A 26,995-nucleotide genomic window follows, 5' to 3' on the forward strand; every position below is an offset into this window, starting at 1 on the left:
GACAGTACGCTTCTCTCTCTTGGCCTACATATGTCTCCTCCCCTCCTCCCCCTTCCCCTCCTCACCTCTCTCGCTTTCTCTCCTCCTCTCTCTGCATTCCTCCCATTTCTCCACACCTTGTCTAGTCTGCTGTCTCATCAACTTAATCTTGTCTTAACGCATCTTCATTGTTTTTGGCTGTAGTCTTATGATTTTTTTAGTGGTATTGTTTACTCGCTATTCCTACTGCATATCCTGTTTCATTTGTGTTTTTCCGTTTGGGCTTGGTTAACAGGTTTATTTTTATCTGCTAAATTTTTCAGCGATGCTACACTGTGTTCTTTTCTTATTAGACGCCCCTTTTTTCTTTTTTTCAGTCAGTATTTTCGCCTGTCTTTTTTTTCACCTCGTTCTCTCTCACCTCTGCCCTCTCACCACCCTTTCCTCCATCCTCAGTCATACCTCCTATCACTGACACTCCTTTTTTTTTTCTCTCTCTCTCTCTCTCCCCTCTTTCTGTCTTGCCTCCCCTCTCCCTCCTTGTACTCTATTTCCACCTCCCTACTTTTATTCTTTTCCATGCTGCCACTCTCCTGCTCTCTCCACCCTCTCCTCCTTTCCTCTCCTTTCTTTCCTCTTTCCTTCTTTTTACCTCCTCTCCCACATCTGTCTGCCATCCTTCGCTCCCACGTTTACCTCTTTTCTCTCAATCTTCTCCCCTTCTTTTTCCCACCAACTTCTTGTCTCACACCCATTTCCCCTCCATTCCTTCCTTCCTTCCATCCATCCATCCATCCATCCATCCATCCATCCACCATCCATCCATACATACATACATACATACATATCTTCCTCCTTCACCCTCATTTTCCATACCTCTTATTCCTGTCTTTCCTCCATCCACCCAGCTCTCCTCGCTCTTCCTACCTCCTCACCCACACTCTTCTCCATTCACCTCCTCACCACCTTCCCTCCCTCCTTCCTTCCCTCCACCCGTCCTCCGTTTTCTCCCCCTCCATATAAGGCCTGTGTTCCTCCTATCCTCCACTATACCGGGACTCCCGTTATTCATACGCCGCAAAAACCAGTTCCAAAGAGTTTTATTTCAGTTACCCCACGAATTTTTTCCATTTTCTTTTTCGATGGGGTGTTCGTACGTTTATTGGTAGATTTTCGTGTGGTTTTCTTATCGTATCAGGTGTTTTTTTTTCCTCTATATTTCGGTCTGTTTTTCCCGGTAAGTATAGGGGTAGGTGAGTTTTTATTTATTTTTTGTTTTGTTTTTGTTTCTGCTGGTTTGGTCATATGAAGCTGGTATAAATTAAGTGTACCTTTTGAGAAACGTGAACATTGTGGTACTTTTTCTTGTGAGTTTAATATTGCATTGTTCGTGTTTTGTGTTATGGTTTGCTTTTTTTAGTCGAGAAGATGGTTTGATTTTTCTTTTCTTTCTGTGTGTGTGTGTGTGTGTGTGTGTGTGTGTGTGTGTGTGTGTGTGTGTGTGTGTGTGTGTGTGTGTGTGTGTACTCTTTTAACGTCATAAAAGGGAAGGGTGCAAAGAATTATCGAGAAGACAAAGAAGGGAAAGGTTTGGCACTAGGTAGGTAAAATTATTAGATAAACAGGGGAAGAAAGAAGACGTAAAGAGGAAAAATGGCAAGAAGAGAAGGGAGAAAGAGGTGGTAATGAATTGTTTGGTCTAATTATATGCGTTATAGTGGGAGGTGGTATTGTAAGGAAGGTGTGATGTGGTAATGATTGTATTAAGTAGGTGTGGAAGTGAGAGGTGATAGGGGAATTAGATGGTTTGACTGAGAAGCAAGTGTGGTATATGGAGGTGTGAAGTGTGACAGAGGTGTGAGGTGGGGTCGAGAAGGTGAGAAGTGGCGGTATGTAGGAAAAGTGTGAGGATGAGAAGGGAGAGCTGTGAAGTGTGACCAAATTATGCTTGAGAATTGGTGTTTGAAGTTTGAGCATGATGTTAAGTATGGTAAATAAATGGTGCTAGTGTGACATTGCGAGGTGTTATCGAAAAGAGAGGTACAGTAATCGATAGAGAGGTGAGAAGTGTGAACAAGATATTTTGGGGTGTGCGTGAGGGAGGGCGGGGCGCGTGCCAGTCTTGTGTAAGGGTCAGACCAAGTAAGATAGTGAGGGGCACGACGATTGCTGGGTACCCTGTAGTAGTAGTAGTAGTAGTAGTGGTAGTAGTAGTGGTGGTGGTGGTAGTAGTAATAGCAGCAGCAGTAATAATAAGGATGGTGGTAGTAGTAATAGAAGTAGTAGTAGTCGTAGTCATCGCAGTAGTAGTAGTAGTTAGTAGTAAGAGTAGTGTCACGCCGTCTGCACTGATACCTGGCATACATTCAGTACTCGTATTATTCATCACTTTCTTATTACTCATACATACCACATCTTCCACGTTTTCTCGCCCACCTGCATCCACTTCCAGTTCCACCGGTTCGAAAATGACTCATCACTCACCACTGCACATACAAACCACGTACTCACCACTGATTCAGCCATTCCACCTACTCACCACCTAGCCTTCCAACCACTAATTTATCACGTCACCCAAACCTACCATCCACCAACTTATCACTCCTCCAACTCACCCACTCCACCCACCCACACACCCACTGACTCACTCACTCCACCTGCCTACCTGTACCACCCACCTGTCATCCTTAATTAATTTTGAGATTGCGTCGCTGGCAGTATTAATTTCACCTCGGTTTCTTTTTATATCCTTGACATTTCGTTTTCCTTACTGACATATTCGCTACCACCCTCCACCACCCACCCAGCACCTCTCCTCTCTGCCCTCCCTCTCCCCTAACCCCTCCATCCTTGTCTTCTCACCACTAACCTCTCCTCCACCCACTCCCCTAGTCTTTCTTCCAGTCCTCACATTCCTTTGTAGTCTTTTACCCATCACTAGTCTTACCTCCACCCCATCCCTCTTACTCCTTCCTTACTCTATAACTTTCCTTCTCTCCCCATTCGATCTCTTCCCCTACCCTTTCTTATCCCCCTCCATCCCCTATTATCCCCTCCCCTCCACCTCCCCCTCTCAGTAGTGGAGGCCATATTCTACCAGGCGTGAAGGTCCTGGCTCCCTCCCCCCCCTCCTCCACTGTTATCTTTCCTTCACCACTTCCCCTTCCACCTGTCACATTTAAATGCCTCTTGCTACCTGCCTGGTTTCTTCTACTACTGTACTTTTTTTCCCCGTGGTACAACTAACATTCCTACTACTACTACTACTACTACTACTGCTACTGCTGCTACTGCTGCTGCTACTACTACTACCACTACTACTACTACTACTATTACTACTACTACTACTACTACTACTACTACTACTACTACTACTACTACTACTATCAGTCTTTCTTGCACTCTCCAAAGTCCACTTCTCTTACAGTATACTATTGGCATGATAGGTAAGAGGATCGTAATGACTAGTGTGGTAGTGCCGGTGGTTGTGGTAGTGGTGGTTGTGGCTGTGGTGGTGGTTGTGGTAGAGGTTGTGACAGTTGTGGTGGTGGTGGATATAATGCTATTGATGGCGACAGAGATTGTAGTGGAGACGGCGGCAGGAAGGGTGTCGGGATGGTGGAGTGGCATAGATACTGGTGGTGATGGCGGAGATGGTGGTGGTGATGGCGGCGTGATGGCAGAGTACTCGAGTGGCGGCGACGGCGGTGGCGGCGGCAACTTTCTCGAACTGGTCTTGACGCTCGCCTGACACCAATACAACCAGTCAGACCCCCCCCCTTTCTCTCTCTCCTCCCTCCTTCTCTCCCTCATCCTCCCCTTCCCTCCCTCACCCTCCCCTCGTCCTCCTCTCTTCTCCAGGTCTCTCCATGTCTCTCTGGTCTCTTTTCCACCTTTCCTTTTATTTCTGACCTCAATTTTCTGTTTTTTCATCCTCTGCTTCCTACCTCACACCTCCACTTTCCTACCTTCCCTCTCCCACTTCAGCCCCCCTCCCCCCACCTTCCCGTCTACTTCTTTGCCTCAGTTTACCTCAGCCTCAACAACCTCAGCTTGATCATACCTCAGTTTACATCAGACTTCACAACCTGCCTCATCACCACACACACACACACACACACACACACACACACACACACACACACACACACACACACACACACACACACACACACACACACACACACACACACACACACACACACACACACACACACACACACACACACACACACACACACACACACACACACACACACACACACACACACACACACACACACACACACACACACACACACACACACACACACACACACACACACACACACACACACACACACACACACACACACACACACACACACACACACACACACACACACACACACACACACACACACACACACACACACACACACACAGAGAGAGAGAGAGAGAGAGAGAGCAATTGTTCTGCCTCTTTATTTAGTACTTCCTCACTGCACTCCTGTTCTCCTCTCCTGCCTTCCACGTCTCTTCCTGTTTCAATAGCTCATATCTTTCAAAATCTCCCATATTGTAAAATAAGAACCTACTCCTTTCACTCTACGTTGCCCTTATCACCCGTTGACTTCCCCCATTTTTCGTCCTTTTTTCTCGCGGAGCCTATCATTCTCTCTCCTTTTTACATTTCCTTTCCTCCTTCCTTACTCTTCCTCTCCTCCTTTACTCATTTCCCATTCCACTCTCACCTCCTTTTGTCCCCTTCACACATTCCCCTCATTTCCCTGCCATGTCTTCCCTTCCCCTGTTACCGATCTCAGCTCCTTCCCTTCCCTTCACATACCTTCCTGTCTCACCTTCCTGCCTTGCTTACGTGTCTCTCCCTTCTTACCATCACACCTGGCTATCTCCCTCTCATACCTATATCCTCTTTCTTACCTTTACACCTCCCTCTTATACCTCTATCTCCCACTCATAACTTTTCCTTCCCCTGTCATTCCCATTCCCCATCATTCTCCCCTCCCTCTCCTCCTCCTTCCATCCTTCCCTCTCATCCTTCTTCTCCCACTTCATCTTTCCATTCCTCTCCCTCTTCTTCCATCCCTCCCCCTCTTGCCCGCCCTCTTCCTCCATCCTCAGAGGCGTAGGGGTTCATTCGGCAGGTACCCCTTCAACCCCCCGTCAATCCAACCTACACTAGGAAGACTTCAATAGGCAGTAAAGCTCTTTTGTTTCCGTCCCAGAGCCCTTTGTGTTGGGGTAATGCTGGGGTGAGGCACTGGAGGCGCTCCCTAGGGTGGTAGTTTGCACCCCCGTTTTTCTTTGATGGGGTGTTGAGGTGTGATGGTGTGGTGGGGTGGGGTGCTGTGGTGTTATAGTGGTTTGGTATGGTATGGTATGGTATGGTGGTTGTGGTTTATTGTTATTGATGATGTAGTGTAATGTATTTTGTTGTAGTGGTGTTTTGTGGTCTTAACGGCTGTGTGGTATGGAATGATGGTTGTGGTTTGTTATTATTGATGGTGTGCTGTGTTGGCTGTGGTGTGCTGGCATTAAATGATGTTTGATTTAAATGTTTACATACTTGTATTATTTACTATATGGTATGGTGCTGGAGAGAGGCACCTTCACGCGATGTTACTGGTTATACAAACGTCCCTCAAATTCCTCCTTGTCTTCCGAAAGGGGGACGGTGGGTTGCAGGACAACCTCATCCTGCACTCCACCGGGTTCTTATCCAGATGAGCCAACAACAACAAAAACTTCGTGTATTGTTTATATGCCGGTGTGGTTGACTGTGGTATGTGTTGAAGTGATGTAATCTATTATTGAGATATATTGTAACGTATTGTTATATTGCATTATGAAGTGTTATTATGGTATGTAGTGTAATGTACTGTTAAGCTATATTATGTTGCAAAGTCGTACATTACTCCCAGGCAGAACTCATCCCAACTGCTTTCTCCCAGGCCACACATGCACACACGCGATTCTCTCATTGCATTGTTACTTAAGTTAATAGAACGATTACCGACAACGAAGAGCCTCTTAACATTTGCTCTGCCTCGACTTTGGGCGTGCACCACTTTTTTGTCCTCATTAATATTCAATTTATTTAACAACGTACCGATAATAGAATTTGGCGGAGAGGGGGGAGGAGAGGCAGTAGTAAGAGGAGATTTAATTGAAGTTGTTTTTTTTTGCCTTAAGTGATGTTTAAGTGACTTACCCATGTATCGATAACAGAATATGAGGAGAAATCAGATGGCCATAAGAGAAGATTAAAGTGAGATGGAAAGGAGGTGAATCATGGTGGTAGGGTAAGAGTGAGATGATGTGGGGGAGACATGGGAGAGGAAGAGTGGGAGGGCGAGGAGGATAAGTGGGATGGAAGAGGAGAGGAGCAAGGTAAGGCTTGGAGAGGAGGACGAGAAGGTTAGGAGATGGACGAGTAGAATGGGAGGAGAACAAGTTGATTGGGACAAGACTAGGAGGGCAAGTTGGGCTGGGATGGGAGGGACGAGAGGCATAGGAGAGGGACAGGTTGATTGATGGGGCTGTTGGGCTGGGATGAGAGGTAGAATAAGAGACGAAAAGAGGGGAAGTTGACTGACAGGGGGACTTGGGGGATGGGATGAAAGATGGGGTGGAAGGGGAGAGGGACAAGTTTAATGATAGAGGGAATATTCGTAAAGGAGTGGAAGGAGAGATGGGATAAGAGGGGAAGAGAAGGGATAGGAGGGGGACAGGTTGAATTAAAGGGGGGGGGGCATAGTGGAGTGGAATGAAAGATGGGAGGGGAGGGGATATATTGAGAGTGGGTATAGTGGGGAGGAATGAAACAAATAGAACAAGTCAGTAATTTGTTTAGCTCGAGTCGACATTTAATACTGCATTCCTTGTGTGGTTCAGCAAACGTAGCGTGACGAAGCCCCATCACTGACCCTCCTGACATGCGCAGCCTGGTTCATTAATTCTGACCTCCAAGTGCCTCCTGACCACCCGCGCACCTGTCCCCTCCAAATCGGGCATCGGGGCTTGATAAGTTACGCAACAACCACCACCTGGACACGCGTTCTAGATAGGTTGTAAAGTTTTTCGTTCAGTGTATCAAAATTAATGGATTTCTGATGTCTCTCCCTCCTTGTTTTGTGTGTGTGTGTGTGTGTGTGTGTGTGTGTGTGTGTGTGTGTGTGTGTGTGATGTCAAATAAAAAAATGGGAAAACAAAAAACACGAACTGAATTGCTATTAATTGTGAGAATGCAACAGATGTGGTCCTGTTTGAATTCATACTTAAGGAGGGTCCAAGTCAGGCTGATGATGTTGATTCCGCGCAGTGTAACTAATGTTAGTATTAGTATAGGAGTATTATGTTTCCATCTTATATTCTCATGTTTCTAAGTTTTCCATGTTGAGGTCTGTGGGAGTAGATGCATTACAGTTTAAATATATGGGTATGAATCCTCCAACCAATATACCTCCAGCTAATATTCCCCCAGCTAATATTCCTCCAGCTAATATTCCTCCAGCTAATATTCCTCCAACTAATATACCTCCAGCTAATATTCCTGCAGCTAATATTCTTCCCAGTTATATTCCTCAGTTCCCACATTTCTCTTGGGTGTTTAGGTGGAGGTAGGTCACAGCTTAAGTAAGTGGGGGTAATTTTTCCATCCAAATATCCCTCTGCTTCATGCCTATCCCTGCTGGAGTGCGTGGGTGTGTGGGTGTAGGTGTATCACAGTTGACAGGCAGGTAGGCAGGTGAGACACAGGTAGATCACGGTAGCAGCGGGGGGGTATTAGGACCATGGGGGGCGGCGCTTCAGGGGACGGATAAGAGACCAGGCTCATTAATCTCAAGCACCCTGTTTGTCCTTACCGTGTGGGAAAGCAGTTTACTGAGACTATGATAGTGGTGGCTGCAAGAGGGAATGAAAGGGAGTCGAAAACAATGCACGTAATGTTAGTGTGATATAAAAAAAATTGAAGTGATGTCTGTAAGAAATGACACGAAGGGGAAAAAAAAAAAAAAAGCCTGCGAAAATAATAGCCTCTACCTGATACAAAAGTGATTTATATAAGAAATAACCCAAGAAGAACGAAAAAATAAAATAATAGCCCGCGTGAGAAATAGCAGTGAGAACAATAGTCAGCGAATTAAATGGTGGCGGCAGGAAGTAATGAAATGAAACGAAACTGGAAAACACGGTACAGAGCCTCAGATGTGGTTGATGCAAAAAACTAATGAAACAGAATCAGTATATCCATTTTCTGGCACACTGCGTTTTTATTTTCATTTATTTATTTACTTATTATTTGTACCAGTTTGCCTTGAGGGTGGTAAGTGCGTAGTTTGGTTGGTATTCTGTTTATTGATCAGTTGTATTGGGGGACGGGGAGAAAGATCATGCCTCTGTTCGATCGTCCAGAGGAATTCATGATATTTACATTAAGGTAAAAGAATGTGTGAGATTTGCATTACAGTAAGTCAAGCGTTACTGACAAGGAAAGCACCCAAATTGTTGTGAAGCATGCCACCAAGTTTAAAGGAAGGAGGGAACAGGGGAAGTTTAGATGGTGAAGAAGTGGACTGAAGAATAACATAAGAACATAAGAAGAGAGGATAACTGCAGTAGGCCGGTTGGCCCATGCTAGGCAGCTCCTAGAAGAGTATACGTACTTCTTTATTCCCAAATTCATGGAAAGAAGCCAATATCCACCCAGTTCCGAAGAAAGGAAGTTCGTCTGACCCCTCCAATTACAGACCAATAGCTATCACATCTTCTCTTGGTAAGGTATTTGAAACTTTAATTAATAAGCATATTGTTAAACATCTTGAATCCAACAACTTAATTAATGATAGACAATACGGTTTTCGCCACGAAAGATCCACCATTGACATACTCAATCTCTTAACTCATACCATCCATCAATCAATTGATCTTTTTGGAGAAACTCATGCAGTAGCTCTTGATATCTCTAAAGCTTTCGACAGAGTATGGCACCGTTCCCTGCTGTCCAAACTCCCTTGCTATGGACTAACGTCTTTTGTTCCTTTGATTTCTTCTTATCTTAGTGACAGGAAAATAAGAGTAAAAGTAGATGATGTATATTCGAATTTCCACTCAATTAACACCGGCGTGCCGCAGGGATCAGTTCTGGCGCCAACCCTATTTCTGGTTCATATTAATGATCTCTTATCTGTCACTCACAATCCCATTCACTCATATGCAGATGACTCAACACTACATAGTTCATTCACACTCAGACATCCATTTACAAAGTCTAATATCTCTACCTCTCAACTCAATACAGCCATCTCCATAAATGAAGATCTATCTACAATCAGTGAATGGGGACAAAACAACCTTGTCTCTTTTAATGCTAGTAAAACTAAATATATACAGTTTACCAATAGACAGATATTGCCAGACTCGTACATTACCTTCAGTGCTACTAATATTCCCATCTCCAAAAGTATTGAAATTCTTGGTGTCTCACTTAACAGTGCCCTCAGCTGGACCTCTCATGTCAGATCACTTGCTAAAACCGCCTCAAAGAAACTTGGATTATTGTACAGAGTCCGTAACTTCTTCGCCGATGAGCAGTTAGCTATAATTTATAAGAGTCATGTGCGCTCTCAGCTTGAATATTGCTCACCCTTGTGGAATGGTTGTGGAGAGGTTGCATTAAGGCAACTAGACAAAATTCAGAATAAAGCTGTTAGAATCATTAACAACCCTGCCATTACATATAAACTACCTCCCCTGCAAGTAAGAAGGAATGTTGCCTCCCTTGCATTATTTTACAGATATTTTTTTGGCAAATGCTCAGACGAAGTTGCGTCCATGGTGCCACCTCTCCATGCCTTCCCTCGTGCTACACGGGCATCTGGTAGCGCTCATGACTGGAATGTCACTCAACCATATTGCAGAACTTCTGCCTATCAGAATTCTTTCATTCCCCGAACTGCATCTCTCTGGAACTCGCTTCCCCAGAGTTGTTTTCCTCCAAATTTCAACCTACAACTCTTCAAGTCTAACTGTTACAGATATTTTATGAACAGAGGACACCAGTAATCTGGTGTATGGATTATTTTTTTTTCTCCATTTGTTTTTCCTTCCTCCGTTCTGTTATTAAAAAAAAAAAAAAAAAAAAAAAAAAAAACTGAACTACTAGAATGAGATAAGGATAGCAAAGAAGAAGGCTCTACAGGAGGAGGAGGAGGAGAAATGAGGAAGAAGAAATATGATGATGATGATGAAATGAAGTTTATGTGACTGAGGAGCCTACAACCAAGTGGGAAAAAGTGAGGGAAGGAAAGAACGGGAGAAATGACGAAAAAGTGAATTTCATTGGAACAAACCAGACTTCCAGAAAATATAACGTCTTGCATCTGTAATAAATAAATTAAAAAACGATGAACAAAAGAAGGAAGCAAAATTACTAATATTTGCATGGTTCAAGCACGCGCCCAGACCATTGTGTTTTTATCCGAAGGTTTACGTAGGCACCCGTGTGTATAATTTTCCCGTAAGCGTGGGTACATTAGAGCTAAACATGGCCTCGACTGCCAAAATATGCGCTGGTCGTGGCGGTGGGAGGGAGCGAGGAATGCTACTTACACCAGCGTTGAAATTCCTTCACGGGTAAAGCGTAAGTGGAGGGCATTCTTGTTGGTGTTTTGGATTATACTGTAGTCTTACGATTCATGAATAAACATCGATCGGTGTTTGATAATAGTGTAGATTGTCCGTGGGCCTGGCTAGAGTTTTATCGATTTTTGCGTCACGCGTGATTGTGTATTGAAAATAGTGGTGGTGGTTTTTTTTTTCCTTGTTATAAAAAAAAGTCCTAAACTGGTCGCGGACGTGCATAAGTTTACGTAATGCATGATTGAATATTTGAAAGTTTTTGGTCTATTTCTTGAATACTGAAGCTGATTTTTTTTTTTTTTAGCTCAACATACCAGCATCTCATGACAACTTGGCCGCTCTTATGATGTCTGACTTTGCCGTACTAGTGACATTATTATTATTATTTTTTTTTTTGTCTAGAAAGTTGTGAATGTTGAAAGATGTTAATACAGTTTAAGTAGCCGTTGTGAAATGTACGAGGGAACAGAATGAGGCGAGAGAGAGCAGGTACTGTGCATAGCCTTCACCTTACATATATAAATGTCTTTGAACTGCCGTTTTTACATACTTGAGAAATTAAGAACAGAATATCTCCCCGACCTATTTTATTCATTGATTGGTGTGTTGTTGTTTGGTCTCTATTTTTCACCTGTCTTCCATCTTATCTTCTCACCTGTCTTCTATCTTACCTTACATCCCATCATATCCTCACCTGATCTTCCCACACTTCTCCCCTCACCTCATCCCTCTCAACACGACTATCCTCTCATGTCATCCACCTCATCATCTCTCTGTGTCTGCTCCCTGCCTCGTTATATTACCTCCATTTCACCCTCTCCCTAACCCAGCTCGCCTCGTTTCCCACCTCTTTACCTATACCTCCTCTCCTGATCTCATCCTTCCTCCCTTCCCTTCTCTCCTTACCTCACTTTATTTCCTTCTTCCTCGCCCTTCTCACATTCTCTTCCACCCACCTTCCCTTATCTCTCCTTCCCCTTCTCCCTCCTTCCCCTTCTCCCTCACCTTGTTCCGTGTGACCGCATACCGTCACATGCAAATCCCACACGGAGGGTCCTGTCTCGCAGAAGTACACACACCCCAAAACGCCTGGTAGCCAAGCCAAGCCCCCATCTTCATAAGGAAACTGCCCACTCACCCAGGCACCAACACATACTGCAGTTCGTTCACTTTAACATGGCCCAAACTTTCATCCTTTGGGGGCTTGTTCCACGTAGCTCAGTGCAAGAAAGAGACCATACTACGGCTCTACATTTTTTCCATAGCACTTCTTCGTGACTGTAATCATATTCTTGAGTTAATCTGTTGTTATAACTTAGCATTCAAGATGGAGGGATGACAGTTTTAAGTCAAGTAAAGTGAGCAGATTATAGAAGGGGATCAGGATTATTCATACGAGTTTTCATATTGTTTCGTATTATAGGATTTTTTTTTTTGTTATACGGGTTGCAGGATTGCTTTTAATGAATGGGTTGCAATTTTATATACAGTATAGCCCACATGAGTTTGAAGATTATAGTTATTGGTTGCAGGGTTTCTTAAAATGTCTGCTTTTTATAGGCGTGTTAAGTGTGTGTGTGTGTGTGTGTGTGTGTGTGTGTGTGTGTGTGTGTGTGTGTGTGTGTGTGTGTGTGTGTGTGTGTTTTCAGGTATTTTCTCTCATATTTCAACCAGTAGGCTGTAGGACCCTAACTGTACCCGTATTTAGAAAGGGTTTGGCCGGAGGTGGGAACGGCTAGGCCAGAATTACATTACCGAGCCTATTATTACTGGACAGCCTCCTTGCTTAGAGAGAGAGAGAGAGAGAGAGAGAGAGAGAGAGAGAAAGTTGTAAAGATAAGAGGGTGAGATTTGAGATAGTGGAATGGGAGCGGGGCTTGTTTTAAATGAGAGAGGCACGAGTGGGCTGGAGGGAGGGGGATGCTATGATGAAAGGAAGAGGGGAGTGGGATAGGGTGGGGTGATGGAGGTGGTGGTGGTGGTGGTGGTGGTGATGATGATGATGATGATGGAACAGGTAATGTGAGGAGAGGGAGTTGGCTTATAGGATTTAAACAGGTAGGATGGGGCGGGATGGAAGGGGAACACGAGTGAAATGATAGGGTTTGACTGGGACGACAAGAGAATGAACTGGGTGGAAAAGGGGGAAGGAAGGGAAGGTATGGGAATCAGCAAGTAGGATGGTGAGATGAGAGAGAAAAGCAGGAATGGAATGGGAAGTAACTTTTTTTGGGCGTCTGTGTAGTGAAAAGGTGAGTGGGATGGCAGGAGAATAGGTGAGGTAGGAGAGGAACGGGAGGCACCTTAACATTTTTATTTATTTATTTATGTATGTATTTATTTTGTTTTGCTACCTCTATTTTTTTCCAGCATGAGGGGAGATAGTGAAAGGGTTATTTAAAGTTGCGTGAGTCTGTACAGGTAACAAGAATAAATTAAAAGAATTAAGTCCACAGGTAGTAGGGGTTAGATAGGAAGACAAGATGGTATTGGCACGGGTGGAGGATGGGCGTGTGGTGTGGCTGAGGATGGTGTGCCGTGGGATAGAGGCACGTTTGTGAGATATCAGGGGAGATAAGGCATGAATAGGGTGCCAGGCAGGAATGTGGATGGGCCAGGGAACGTGTCTGGTATAGGATAGGCAGGGGAGGGGGTAGGGAAGGGGATAGGATAGAAAACTGGGAGAGTAAGTTAGAGAATAGGAGGGGAGAGGATGAGGCAGGAGATAAGTGTAGTAAAATGGGGAATGAATAAAGTAAAGAAAGGGTACTGGACAGAAAGGAATGAGATATACAGAGGTTGTGAAATGGATAACAGTGAAAATGAAAGAGTACCGGACAGAGAAGAGTGATTTATGCAGTGCCTGTGAAATGAATAAGACAGTGAATAATGAAAGAGTACCAGGCAGAGGAGAATGATATATGCAGAGGCTATGTAATGAGGATTCTAAATGTTGGATTCATGACGTGGCGGGCTGGGGAAGTGTGTATTTGTGTGTCTTGAAGTAGGGGGTTGGGGTAATGAGTAGGGACGCTTGGGGCAGGACGGAAGAGTGATGTGTAGGGGAAAGGGTGGGAAGGAAGGAGATGTGCTGGTAAAGGGAAGCAAGGGCTAGGAAGTGTGGGAGTCTAGTGAAAGGTGATAGAGTGGAATGTATGATGAGAGAAGTGGGGAGCTGAAAGATGCTTAGAGGAGGAAGGGAGATTGATTTTCCATAGAAAGGGTGGGAAGGAAAATAATATTAGGGGAAGAGAAAGGGGAAGAATAGCCCAGTAGTTTTTGGAAAAATTATGATTGAGATGGAAGGCAGTAGAATGGAAACTGTGTGGAGGAAACAGGAATGCGATGAATGAGTAATGATTGTGCTAGAAAGGGGACGAGAAGTGTTAGCCAGAGAGAAAGATAAAAGGTAATTAGGTGAAATATATTGAGAAAACTAATAATATATCCGCTTCGTGTGGAATACCTGAAATGAAAGGGATGAAGGAGGAAAATGATAAGAATAAGGAATTAGGAGCGGAAGTAGGAAAGGGATATGCAAGATGTGAATATGGGGAGAAAATAGGAAAATAGCAGCAGTAGTAGTAGTAGTAGTAGAGGGGTAAAGATGGAGAAGTTTAACCTTTTGACGCCATCCTATTAAAAATGTCTAATTAGTCTACATAAAATACACAAGTTAATTCACACAAGCGAGAGGATTAAGGCAAAGTTGATGGGAAGGTAGGAAGGGAAGTCGTTAGGGTAATAATTTTTTCTCTTCTTTTTTTCATGGGAATTGGGTATATTTAAGGAAGGGAATGCGGGTGGGAGAGTAAGGTTGGTAGAGAACATGTGGGTAGGTGTAGGTAAGGAAAGGGAACATGATTTGGGTTGGGAAAGCGAGGGAGGTATGAGCTGGGAGAGGATATAGAGGTTTGTAAAGGTAGGTTAAGGTGAGACAGAGAGAGAGAGAGAGAGAGAGAGAGAGAGAAAGAAAGAAAGAGAGAGAGAAAATACAAGGCTAGGTTAAGGCAAGAGAAAGCAAGTTTAAGGTAGGAACTGACGGAGGGAGAGGATCTGTTAGGTAGGTCGGGGGGGGCTGGGGGTAAGGTAGGGGCAAAGAGTAGGGTTGGGTAGGGGGTAGATGTAGAGGGTAGGGGTAGGAGTCTTGTCTACACCTACCCCACCTGGCATTACCTGCTCCCTGATATGCCGGCTCTATGCTAATGCCAAACCCATGCAAATGCTGACCCTTCAAGATTTATGGCTCACACCTTCCATTGCTCTCTAGTCTCTTTCTCTCTCTTTCTCTTTATACTCTCCCCCTCTCTGTCTCTCTCTTCCCTTTCTGTCTCCTCTTCTTGTTTGTTATATTTGTATCTATCTACCTACCTATCTGTCTATCTATCTACCAGCCAGGGAGGGGAGATTTGGGGAAGATCCAGCTGAAATGGAGAGACTGGTTTTACGACTCATTTCCCTTTTGGTCATCTCCTTTTGCGTGTTGACTCCTTTAAGTCCCTTACCTGAGGGCTTGATGCCAAGATATTAATTCTGACTCTTGTTTTTTTTCGTCATTTTTATTACATCTCCCTCACCTCTCTCTCTCTCTCTCTCTCTCTCTCTCTCTCTCTCTCTCACACACACACACACACACACACACACACACACACACACACACACACACACACACACACACACACACACACACACACACACACACACACACACACACACACACACACACACACACACACACACACACACACACACACACACACACACACACACACACACACACACACACACACACACACACACACACACACACACACACACACACACACACACACACACACACACACACACACACACACACACACACACACACACACACACACACACACACACACACACACACACACACACACACACACACACACACACACACACACACACACACACACACACACACACACACACACACACACACACACACACACACACACACACACACACACACACACACACACACACACACACACACACACACACACACACACACATCTTCCTTCCACGTATTCCCCTCAGCACCAAGATCCAATCATTTTTCCCCTCTCTTCCTCCCCTCCCCGACACCCGGCGTATATGTGCGTGTATATGTAACCTAAGCCTAAGGTGTGATAAGCGATTCAACCCTCTATACTTGGCTGCCGGGGCTCATGTAGGGTTGGATCCGACATGACAGGTGGAAGGGGACGCTGGTTTCAGGTGTTTATTGTTTGGGGTGTTACTGAGCTTATATTGCTAGTGTTTATTTATTGATTTGTTTATTGTTGTTATTTTTATTATTATTACTTATTATTATTATTATTATTATTATTATTATTATTATTATTATTACTATTATTATTATTGCTCGTAGTAGTAGTAGTAGTATCATCATAATCATCATCATCATCATTATCATCATCATCATCATCTAAACTCAGCATTTTTTAAATATTTTTTTTCTATATTCCAGGTAAGTGTCGGAGTTGAGAGAATCAGAGGAGGGACGTGACAGGGAGAATCCTAAAGCGGTAAGTGCAGAGAGAGAGGGAGGGAGAGAGAGAAGTTGTATATATTTTGTTACATAGGGATAAGTAGAAAGGGAAAAAAGCCGAGAAATAGAACAAGAAAGTAAGAAAAAATATAAAAAAAAAATATTTGCTGGAGGGATAGAGTGTGTGTGAAGCCAGAGTGGGGTAGTGGATGGGAGGCTAAGAACTTAATGGATAGGGAGGATAGGTGGGTGTTAAGAGAGGGTAGGGGGAGTTGGGGGATTAGGGTGGTGTAGATGAGTGATAGGGAGTGAGGAAGGATAGGTGGATAGTCAGGAAGGATAGGTTAGGATAGGTTGGTTAGTAATTGGTAGGCTAGGTATGTACTATGGATAGGGTGGATAGTGATGGGTAGGTTGGATAGTGGTAGTTAAATGGATAGGATGGATAGTAATGGATAAGTTGGATAGTGGTAGTTATTTGGATAGGTTGGATAGTAATGGGTAGGTTGGATAGTGGTAGTTATATGGATAGGTTGGATAATGGTAGTTATATGGATAGGTTGGATAGTGGTAGTTATATGGATAGGTTGGATAGTAATGCGTGTGTAGGATAGTGGTAGTTATATGGATGCGTTGGATAGTGATAGTTATATGGGTAGGTTGGATAGTAATGGGTAGGTTAGATAGTGGTAGTTATATGGGTAGGTTGGATAGTGATAGTTATATGGGTAGGTTGGATAGTAATGGGTAGGCTGGATAGTGATAGTTATGTGGTTTGGATAGGTTGGATAGGGGATTGGGTGTGCTGGACAGGTAACACAGGTGAGATGGCGAGTTTAATCCACGTGTAATTATTCTTCCTAGTTTTTCATCCCACTTATTCTTCCTGTTTACAGACGATTTTATCCAGCATCTTAAAGACATTATTATGAGGGTTATTTATTGTCTTTATGAACCCCATAGCACCGGTAATTAAAACCATCTGGCAGTAGATAATTAAGAGTGCTCGTAGTGAAGGGGTTAATTGGATGAGTTAGATTGGGAACAGGTATGAATAGGAAGCATAAGTAGGCTGGGTCGTTAATTAGGGAGGCAGGTAAGGTAGGGTGGACTGGTAAGGGCGGGATAGAGGCTAGGGAAGGTGTATCTGATGGCCAGGGCTTGGTAGGGTGGGCGTGTAGGGTGTAAGGGTGGTTATCGGTACTATCCCTAGGGCGTGGTGAGCCTTGTTATCGCGTCATATGTAGGGCAGGAGAGATGTAGGGTAGGGTAGGATGGGGGAGGGGAGGGGAGGGTAGGGTAGTGTAAGGTAGGGTAGGGTAGGCTGGGTGTGGCATAAAGGAGAGAGAGTTACGTAGAGAGCACAGACCGTGATGTACTTTGTTTTGTGATCCGGCTCTAGCATTAATGGAAAGGCTTATTTTAATTACAGAGAGAGAGAGGGGGGGAGAGAGGAGTGGGGGGGGGAGTAATAGGTTGACTTCGTAATACGATAAATGTTCATTAGATTGATGCCAAATTGTAGTTGTCTTCATTACTGTTGGTGTGAACTGGTTTATTTGGAGATCAGTGATTTCATTGCAGATATCCTTGATTCTCGTTAATCTCTTTATATCTATCTATCTATCTTTCTGTCTGTCTGTCTGGTTGTCTATCTGTCTATATCTATATCTGTCTGTTTATACCTGTCTGGTTGTCTGTCTGTCTGTCTATCTATCTATCTGTCCATCTATCTGTCCATCTACTGTCTATCCCACCAGTTCATCCAGGGTAGTCACAGCAGTAAAAGACCCCCCACGTCACACTTCATTGGTCCACACTCCATTACCCAATGAAACCAATCTCTGTGATGACTGTCCGCCCCTGGGACTGAACCCTGGCGAGTCACGGCCGGGCTCTGGGTGTGAAATTGGTGGCTGGACGACGAAATTGGGGGAGAAAAGGAAGAAATTCGGGAAAGAAAAGAATGAAATGGGAGTCAGGGTAAGGAATAGAAAATGGAGGGTGGTGATGGGTGAGGCTTAAGTGTAGGGGCAGACTTCAATAGACTGAGGAATTTAGGTGGAGAAGCGATATCGCCGGGAAGGAGTGGGGATTAAAAGTAGATGGATGGAGGGAGGGAGGGTTGGATGGATGAATGAATGGATGGATAGATGGATGGATGGAAAGGGTTGAAGATTTTCCAGGAATGTACTGGAAAAAGGGTGGCAGGTATTGTGGTATGGAAAATTTGGAAGGTGATGAGAATTAAGTACTGAGAAAAATGAATACAGGATAAAAGAAAAAATAGGCAGATGGATGGATGGATTGGTGGATGGATGGATGGGTAGATTGGTGGACGGATGAACTGGAGGATGAATGGATGGATTGGTGGATGGATGGATGGATAGAAAGGCTTGATTTTCCTGGAATGTGCTGCAGTGAAGTGAATGAAGAAATTGGAAGGCCGGATACTGGTAGAAGAAATTATACTCTAAAAAGAATTTGGTTCAGTGGAAAGAGTTGCAGCATTTCCTGGCATGTGGTATAAAGGTATGTAGGAAGGTGTGACGGTCGTACCGAAAAAAAATAAAAGAATTAAAAAAAGAGAAAAATTAAATAGATGGATGGGTGAAATGATTGATAAGAGGAAAGAGCTGGACAGTTTTTTTTTTTTTTTTTTTTTTTTTTTTTTTTTTTAAAAATTATATAATGGTAGAGAAATGTTGGAAGTTTGGGTATTTCGCGCATCTGGAAAAAAAAAAGTTGGCCTTCCGGCCCCCTCTCAAAAAAAAAAAAAAAAAAAAGTCCACCACACACAAAGCAGAAAAATATGAACATCTAAAATATCTTACTCCTCAGCTCCACAATTTACCTCCTAAAATGATACTTGAGAGGCAGCATTGTGCAAAAACTGGAAGGCCGGGAGTGGGTGGAATGCGATGGGGGAGAAACGGAGTGCTGGCTACAAGGCTGGGCTTACCGAGTGAAATTGGCGGGAAAAGTAAAGAAGAATGATGGGAAAAAGTCTGAACCTGTAACCATATAAGTTTTAGAGACCAGAATGAATTATCAGTTTAGTATATTTTAATTTGGACTGGGCGAAGGGAAATTGGGGAAGAAAATAAAGAATAATGATAGGCAGTAGTTTGTCCGTGTAACCAGATAAGTTTGAAAACAGAAAACGAGTGTGGAGAAAATACAAAGCAGAACGTAAAGATTGAGAGGAAAAAGTTTACAAAGTTTACAGACAACTTCTCTCTACAATCAGATCATGGCAGGGAGGTGGTAGTGAATTTTCTTTTTATATACATTTTCCTGTTCATCGACATTGCTTAGGTGTGAGTGAAAAGGACAAAGGAGTAATTAAGGTAAGGACGTTGAAACAGTCGTGTGTGACCTTTTTACTTAGATGGACGCGTGGAGGGTCATTACGTGACCAGAGGGCTGAAGGGTAAAGGTCACAACAGCGGCAGGGAGGTCACGGGTGGGAGGGGCAGGAAAGGTGGATGTGAAGAGAGGGAGTGGCTGAGAGGAGGAAGAGGTAGTGGAGTGTGATGTGATGGAGGCGAAGAATTAGGGTGTGTTGGAGGCTTGTGGAAGGGTGCGAAAAGGGGCGGGGTGTAAGACAACTATGGAAGAGGTTATATAAGAATGTAGGGTGTGGGACGTGTGAGAAAGATATAGGGAATGTGAGGGCCTGGAGGAGAGGATATGAAGTAGCATGTAAGAATAGGTACACTATGTGAAGGAAGGTGTGTGAGGAAGTTGCTGTGGGAAGGAAGGAAGATAAAAGACAGAAAGGGAAGTTGAGAATGTGAAGGAAGGTGGAATATTAAAGATGGAGGAAGGGGAAAATACAGACAATTAGGGAGGGAGGGAGAGAGGAAGGGAGGGTAGAATGTGAGGGAGGGAGGGAGGGTAGAGTGTGAGGCAAGGTGGGGGAGAGGAGAAGGAATCAGGGAGGGAGAAGGTTAGAAGTGACTGATATTTGGTGGTCGTGCATGAGGGAGGGAGGTAGAATGTCACTAGTTCACCCACATCTCACCTGCTTCACTCCTGTACACCTCTTTCCTCACCTTGACTCACCTCATCACCTCTCTCATCTCACCTCTACCTCTCATCTCTCCCCCACCTCTCACCTTACCTTGCCTAACCTAACCTCCACCTCTCATCTCACCTCTCCTCCTTGACTCACCTCACCCCCACCTCTACATCTCGCACACCTCCACTGCTCTTATATCTTTCCTGCACTACACACACCACCACACTCACAGCCAACACCATCACACACCCACACGCTAAGAACCACCACTACAAACCCAAACACGCACACATACAGACACACACACCACCACACCCATATTCATAACACACGTCACAACCAGCACCATCACACACCCACACTCTGTCAAACTCAAACCTTCACACTCACACCACATCCATACCCTCATACCACCGCCACACCAACACCACGACACATCACCACACCAACACACCACACATCACCACACCACACCACCACACATCACCACACCCATGCTATTCTGCGACTTCCATACGACACGTAGCCCTAAACTAGCATCAACACACCCACACCACCACACCTACACTACCACACCCACACAACACACCACCACCACACCTGCGCCACCACACCCACACCACACACCACCTCCACACCCAAACCAGGCAAGACTTCATACCGCACGCAGCCTTACCACACCCAAATTCCGAGTTGCCACACCCACGTACGCACCTTTTCCACCTTCTCCCCCATTACACCCTTCTCCTCATCACTGCCTCTTTCCTCCCTCATTATCTCCCTTTCCCCCTTCATTCTTCTTTTCTCCCTAATTATCCCCCTGTCCCTTCATTCCCCTTTTTCCTCCCTCATTATCCTCCTTCCTCCTACATTCCTCAGTTTCCTCTTCACTCATCACTTTCTCGGTTATTCCCTCTTTTCGGTCATTCCCTCCTTTTCCTTCATTCCCTCTTCCTCATTCCCTCATTCCCTTTTTCTCCTTCATTCCTCCTTTCTCCCCATCATTAGCCAACTCTTCCTTATTTTCTCCTCGTCCCTATCATTCTTCCTTCCCCTTCATTACTACTTACCACTTCCATCCACCGCCTCATTCCCCTCTCCCCTCTCATTTATACCCCCCATCATTCCCCCTCTCCTTTTATCCCCTCTCCCCCACCATTTTCTCCACACCTCGCCACCCCAAGCAACGGGACTTGGACTAAAAATGATTCTTTCCCCCCAAAACAGTCCACTCTTAAACCTCCATTTTTTTCCCACCTTCACCGTGTACCTGGACTTGAGACAATATTTTACCTGTGCGCGTGGAGCAGTTGTGGATCACCTGTGGCCTGGCGTTGTGGTGGAGGGTCAGCTACGAAGGTGGATGAGACGAAGTGGAGAGAGAGAGAGAGAGAGAGAGAGAGAGAGAGAGAGAGAGAGAGAGAGAGAGAGAAAGAAGATGGATTTGTAGAAAGGAAAGGAAGTGGAGAGAGAGAGAGGAAAAAAAGGTAAGAGGTAGAGGTATAGAGAAAGAGAGAGGGGGGGGGACGGAAGGGTCAGTCAGGAAGGTGGAGTGGACGACAGGAAGTGGAGGGTGGACTTGAGGGGGGGAAATGAAGGAGGAAAGGAGGTGGAGGGTCGATTTGAAGGGGAAAAAAGGGGGGGGGGAGAAGAGAGGAAAGGGTCAACCGGTAAGGTAAAATGAACTAGAGGAAGAGGAGGGTGGACCTCGAAGGAAACAGAGAGAGAGAGAGAGAGATTAGAACAGTGAAAAAGTAGTGTGGAGGGAGTTGGTGTATGTTAAGGAAAGACATGGAGAGTATGAAACAGAGGAGTCGTGTGTGAGAGAGAGGCTGAGAAGCGTGAGAAGTGAAAACATGATAAAAGGAGGTAGTATTTGCGAAGATGACAAGTACAGAAGAAAATAATAAAGGTGTTAAGGAAAGAGGAGGTAATTTAGAAGTTAGGTGAGGGATTAAAAATGGAAAGAAGGGAGGATAGAGAATGTTTACAAGAGGGAAAAATGAAAGGTAAAGAAAAGAGATGGTAGGTGCGAAGGAGGTAGATGAAGAAACTAGAGGTGATGGAAGAGGGAGAGGCGAAAAAGAGAGGAGGTGGGAGGGAGGGAGGAGGTGGAAAGAAAGAGAAGGGGTTGAGGGCGTGAAGGAAGGAGGTGAAAGGCGAGCATACAGTAGAGAAAAGGAAGGAAGGGGAGGGTGTTGTTCCTGCTAGGCAGTAAATCTTTTGTGTCAGAGAGAGAGAGAGAGAGAGAGAGCATAGCGGTACCTAACAACACACAAGAAGGGCATACCGTAGGCGACATTTTGCTGCCACTGTTATTAGTATGAGTCTGGTGTTTTGTTGTGATGTACTGTACGTGTTTGTGTGTTTTATTGGGGTGCTTTGTTTTAGTCTGGTTGTTACGTGTGCTCTTGGATGTGTGTGTGTGTGTGTGTGTGTGTGTGTGTGCGCGCGTGCGTGCGTGCGTGTGTGTGTGTGTGTGTGTGTGTGCGCGTGCGTGCGTGTGCGTGCATAAACATGACACCCTTTCCCTGAGGCCTGACACACCTTCACATGTCACACAATTAACCATCCACACATTGATCTTTTTTTTTTTTTTAACTTTATATTGCAGTATTTATGGTCCAGTTATGAAAAATACACATAAGGTTTTCTTAGTCATCATAATTTTCCTTTAAGATTCGCGTCAGGATATATCTGTATTTATATATAACGCCAAAATCCCAGTGTTAAAAGTACATAAAGAGAGGTGTAAGTGTGAGTGTATAAAGAGAGAGGTGGGAGGTATGAAGAGAGGTGTGAAGTGGAACGTGTGAATGCAGGGAGAGACGTGTGAGTCGGGAGTGTGAGGCAGGTGTGAAGTGTGAGTTTAGGAAGAGAGGTGTGTGGTAGGTGCCTTAGGTGGCCCGAGTTTGCAATGTTTTGGAAACATTTTGAACTGTTGGATTGTGTTTATTAATCTGCATGTAACTTTTATTTTTATTTACGTGTATCTGTATATCGTACTCTTGTATTCATGTATCTCTTTAACTGGTATTAAGATTGCTGTATGTATTTACCTCTTTGAAACTGTATATAAATTTAGGTTTGTATTTTCCTTATGTATTTTGATATTTATTACATGACGCTGCATCCTATGAGAGGCAGCCTCGAGAAGATGACTAAAGGCTTTACTATTGCTGCCCTATAACTGTCCTTCCTCCCACGCCACGCCACGCTGCTTCATATACGCCCCTTCCTCTCCTCTCCACCTCTTTGTTAATTTTTTTTTCCCTACATAACCCCTTTTTTATTCCCACCCTGCTTTCCTGTACTTCCCCTTCCTTGCCTCTTCACCCGTTTTATTTATACTATTTTTTTTTTTTTTTTTTTTTTTTTTTTTTTTTTAGTCGTCCATTCATAACCTTGTTTCCCCCACTTCCTCCACCTCATTCTTGGACCACCTCGTCAAGTACAGTTGCAGCAAATACTTCCAATACACCGGCAAGAAATAATATTGAAAGTTGTGTGAGATTTTGGTCATATAATCAGCAGTAATGATAATAAAAAGATTTATATTCCACTTCATTAATTCTCAGCTCCGAACGTATAATTACAACGACAGTACAAAAAAAAATATTAACCTTTTGACTACGAAATGTCTCTTAAACTAATTGGCATCACATGACGGCAATCGTATTATTAAAGTAAATGCAGTACTAACAGGTATTTTCCCCCACTGCGTCTTGCCACCTCACACACCTGAAGTAATGTCAAAACTCATGGCCCAGTGTTTACAGAATACAGAACATAGCGAGGGGGGTGTATGAAGGGGGGAATAGGGGTTAAAGAGGAGACGTAAGGGTGAAGGAGGGGGCGTTGGGGGCTAAGGAGGAGGCTTAGGAGGATAGGAAAGAGGGGGGAATATAAAGGTTAGGGAAGGGAGTTGAAGGAGCAGGCATAGGGAACGAAAGGGGGAGCATAGGCGTTAAGAAGGGAGGCATAGGGGATTATAAGGAAGGGGGCATAGCGAAGGATAGGGCATAGGGGGGATAAGGAGGAGCATATGGGTTAAGAAGGGGGGCATAGGGGGTTATAAGAAGGGTACATAGCGAAGGATAGGGCATAGGGGGGATTAAGAGGGGGTGGCGGGTGCTTCTTTTTGTGTGGTGTGTTAGGTGTGTTCAAGGTCTGTGTGGTGGCGGCCCGCTTACCTTGTGTTGTGGCACCTCTGTCTCCACACACACGTGTACACGTAACTCAGGCACACACACACACACACACACACACACACACACACACACACACACACACACACACACACACACACACACACACACACACACACACACACACAGTATCCCTTACCGGTTCTTTGTTTTTTTTTCCTTCATGCACCCTGTTTTACATAATTCTCTCCATTCCTCCACTTCACTTCTCTCCCTGTTCATCTCTTCTGTCGCCCTTTCCTTATCCCTCATTCTTCTCCTTCCTCTCCCTGTCCTCTACTCTGCCGTTCCTTGAGTTACTGTCCATATCTTCATCTCAGAGAATTAGATATAATAGTTATAATCTTTAACAAATAGCGTCGGAAGGACCAAGGAGTTTGTTCCTGATTTCTTTCCTTTGTACTTCTTTGTACTCTTCTTCCCATCCGGCATTTCTCTTTTCCGTCCCTCACTCTCCTCCTGCCTTTTTGTTCCCTCTCCTATCCCCCCCACATCTCCACCTCCATCCATTCCTCACCTTTGCCTCATTTCCTGTCCCCACTCACACGCCCCCCTCTCCTCCACTGCAGTATTCACGCTTTTAAATGTCAGTGACGGGGTGTATGGTGGAAGGGAATATTTATGGTCGAGGTGTGGTGTTTTAATTAAGTCCTTGTGTTTTTCTGTACTTGGGTAGTGGTTATGTAGAGTGATATAGTTACAGTCACAGATTTTTTTTTCTTTTTTTCAATCTGGGAGTGAGAGTTGTAAGGTGGGATTAGTGATGTGAAATTTGAGTGAATGAGGAGAGATGTGAGTAGGTGTGAGTGAAGTGTATAAGAATTGGTGTGAGTGTATAAAGAAAGATATATGTGAAAAGTGTATGAAGAGAGGTGTGAAGAAAGGTGTGTGGCAGGTGTAAGTGAGAGGAAGATGGGAAGTGTATGAAGAGAAGTGTGAGTAGCTGTGAGCATGGATGTGAGTACAGAGAGGCGAAAGTGTGAGTGTGTGACGAGAGGTGTGAGGTACGGAGAGGTGTGAATGCAGGAAGAGAGATGTGAGATGGGTGTGAGCGTGAGGTAGATGTGAAGTGTGAGTTTAGGAACTGAAGTGTGTGGGAGGTCTGAGTTATGGAGAGAGATGTGAAGTATGAAGAGAGGTGTGAGGTATGAAGAGAGGTGTGGAAGGTGTAAGGTTTGAAGAAGAGAGGTGTGAGGTATGAGAAGTGTTACGTATGAAGAGAGGTGTGTGGAAGATGTTATGTATGAAGAGAGGTGTGTGGAAGGTGTGAGGTATGAAGAGAAGTGTGTTGAAAGGTGTGAAGTATGAAGAGAGGTGTGTGGAAGGTGTGAGGTATGAAGAGAGGTGTGTGGAAGGTGTGAGGTATGAAGAGAGGTGTGTGGAAGGTGTGAGGTATGAAGAGGTGTGTGTGGAAGGTGTGAGGTATGAAGAGAGGCGTGTGGAAGGTGTGAGGTATGAAAAGAGGTGTGTGGAAGGTGTGAGGTATGAAGAGAGGTACGAGGTAATGCTGACGACCCCGACTTAAGAACTGGCTTGGCCGGGGTGAACCACTCTACCGTTGCACCTCATAACACCCCCTCTCACCTCCCCACCCTCCCCTTCTTCCACCCCCACCACCCCCACCATCATCATTATGCTGTATTCCCCTCCCTCATCACACCAACACCCTGTCTGTCATGTCACCATTACTTCTTCATACTACCACTCTTCATCACATCGCCCCCTCTACCTCCCTCCTCACTCCACCTCCCTCCTCGCACCACCACCTCCCCCCTTACCTCTCATCTCCCCCCTCCCCCCTCCACCTCCCCCCTCACCCCACCAGTTTACCATCATCATTAGGTCTCCACATCAAAGTCTGGAGAGCTACTGTTCTCCCCCCGTTTGTTTCTTCTTTCTTCCAAACGCCTTTTGAACTTGGCACCATTTCTTTTTTTATTTCTTCACCAATTCGCTTCAACCTTGGCATAAATCATTGTCATCATCATCATCATCATTATCATCATCATCATCATCATCATCATCATCAATCATCATCATCATCATCATCATCATCATCATCATCATCATCATCATCATCATCATCATCATCATCATCATCATCATCATGCATTCCCCTCCATCAGCACACTTCACGACACCCCCTCACATTAGCACCTCTCATCATACCAACTTCACTTTACTCATCACACCATCACCTCCTCATCCATCACACCACCACACTACACCAGGTTCTCACAATCATTTCACTTCATTGTGCTGGTATTTGTGATGAGATTAACAGTTTACAGTAATGACAGTTTTAAATCACCGTAGACTAAGAACATGTATCTCTCTCAGACTAAACATTATGGACGAGATGAACGAACTGAGACGAAACTTAGAGGAACGAGTGTAGAACGAAATGGGATTAAGTCGTTCAAGCTGGGAGTCATTAAGCGCATTACTGGGTTGGGTGGCTTGGATACAGTTAAGCCCCAAGCCAGTTTTTGTAATGCTAGTCTTGCTTAAAAGGTGGTTGTTGTGGTGGTGGTGATGCCTTTACCCTTTTGAGGATTAAGTAAAACCAGAGGAAAATACCGGCACGTAACCAACACCACACTTTGCCTGGTGTTT

This window comes from Coenobita brevimanus, chromosome 94, assembly GCF_032717465.1.
Source record: "Coenobita brevimanus isolate Jiangsu-jjx chromosome 94, ASM3271746v2, whole genome shotgun sequence".
NCBI lineage: Eukaryota > Metazoa > Arthropoda > Malacostraca > Decapoda > Coenobitidae > Coenobita > Coenobita brevimanus.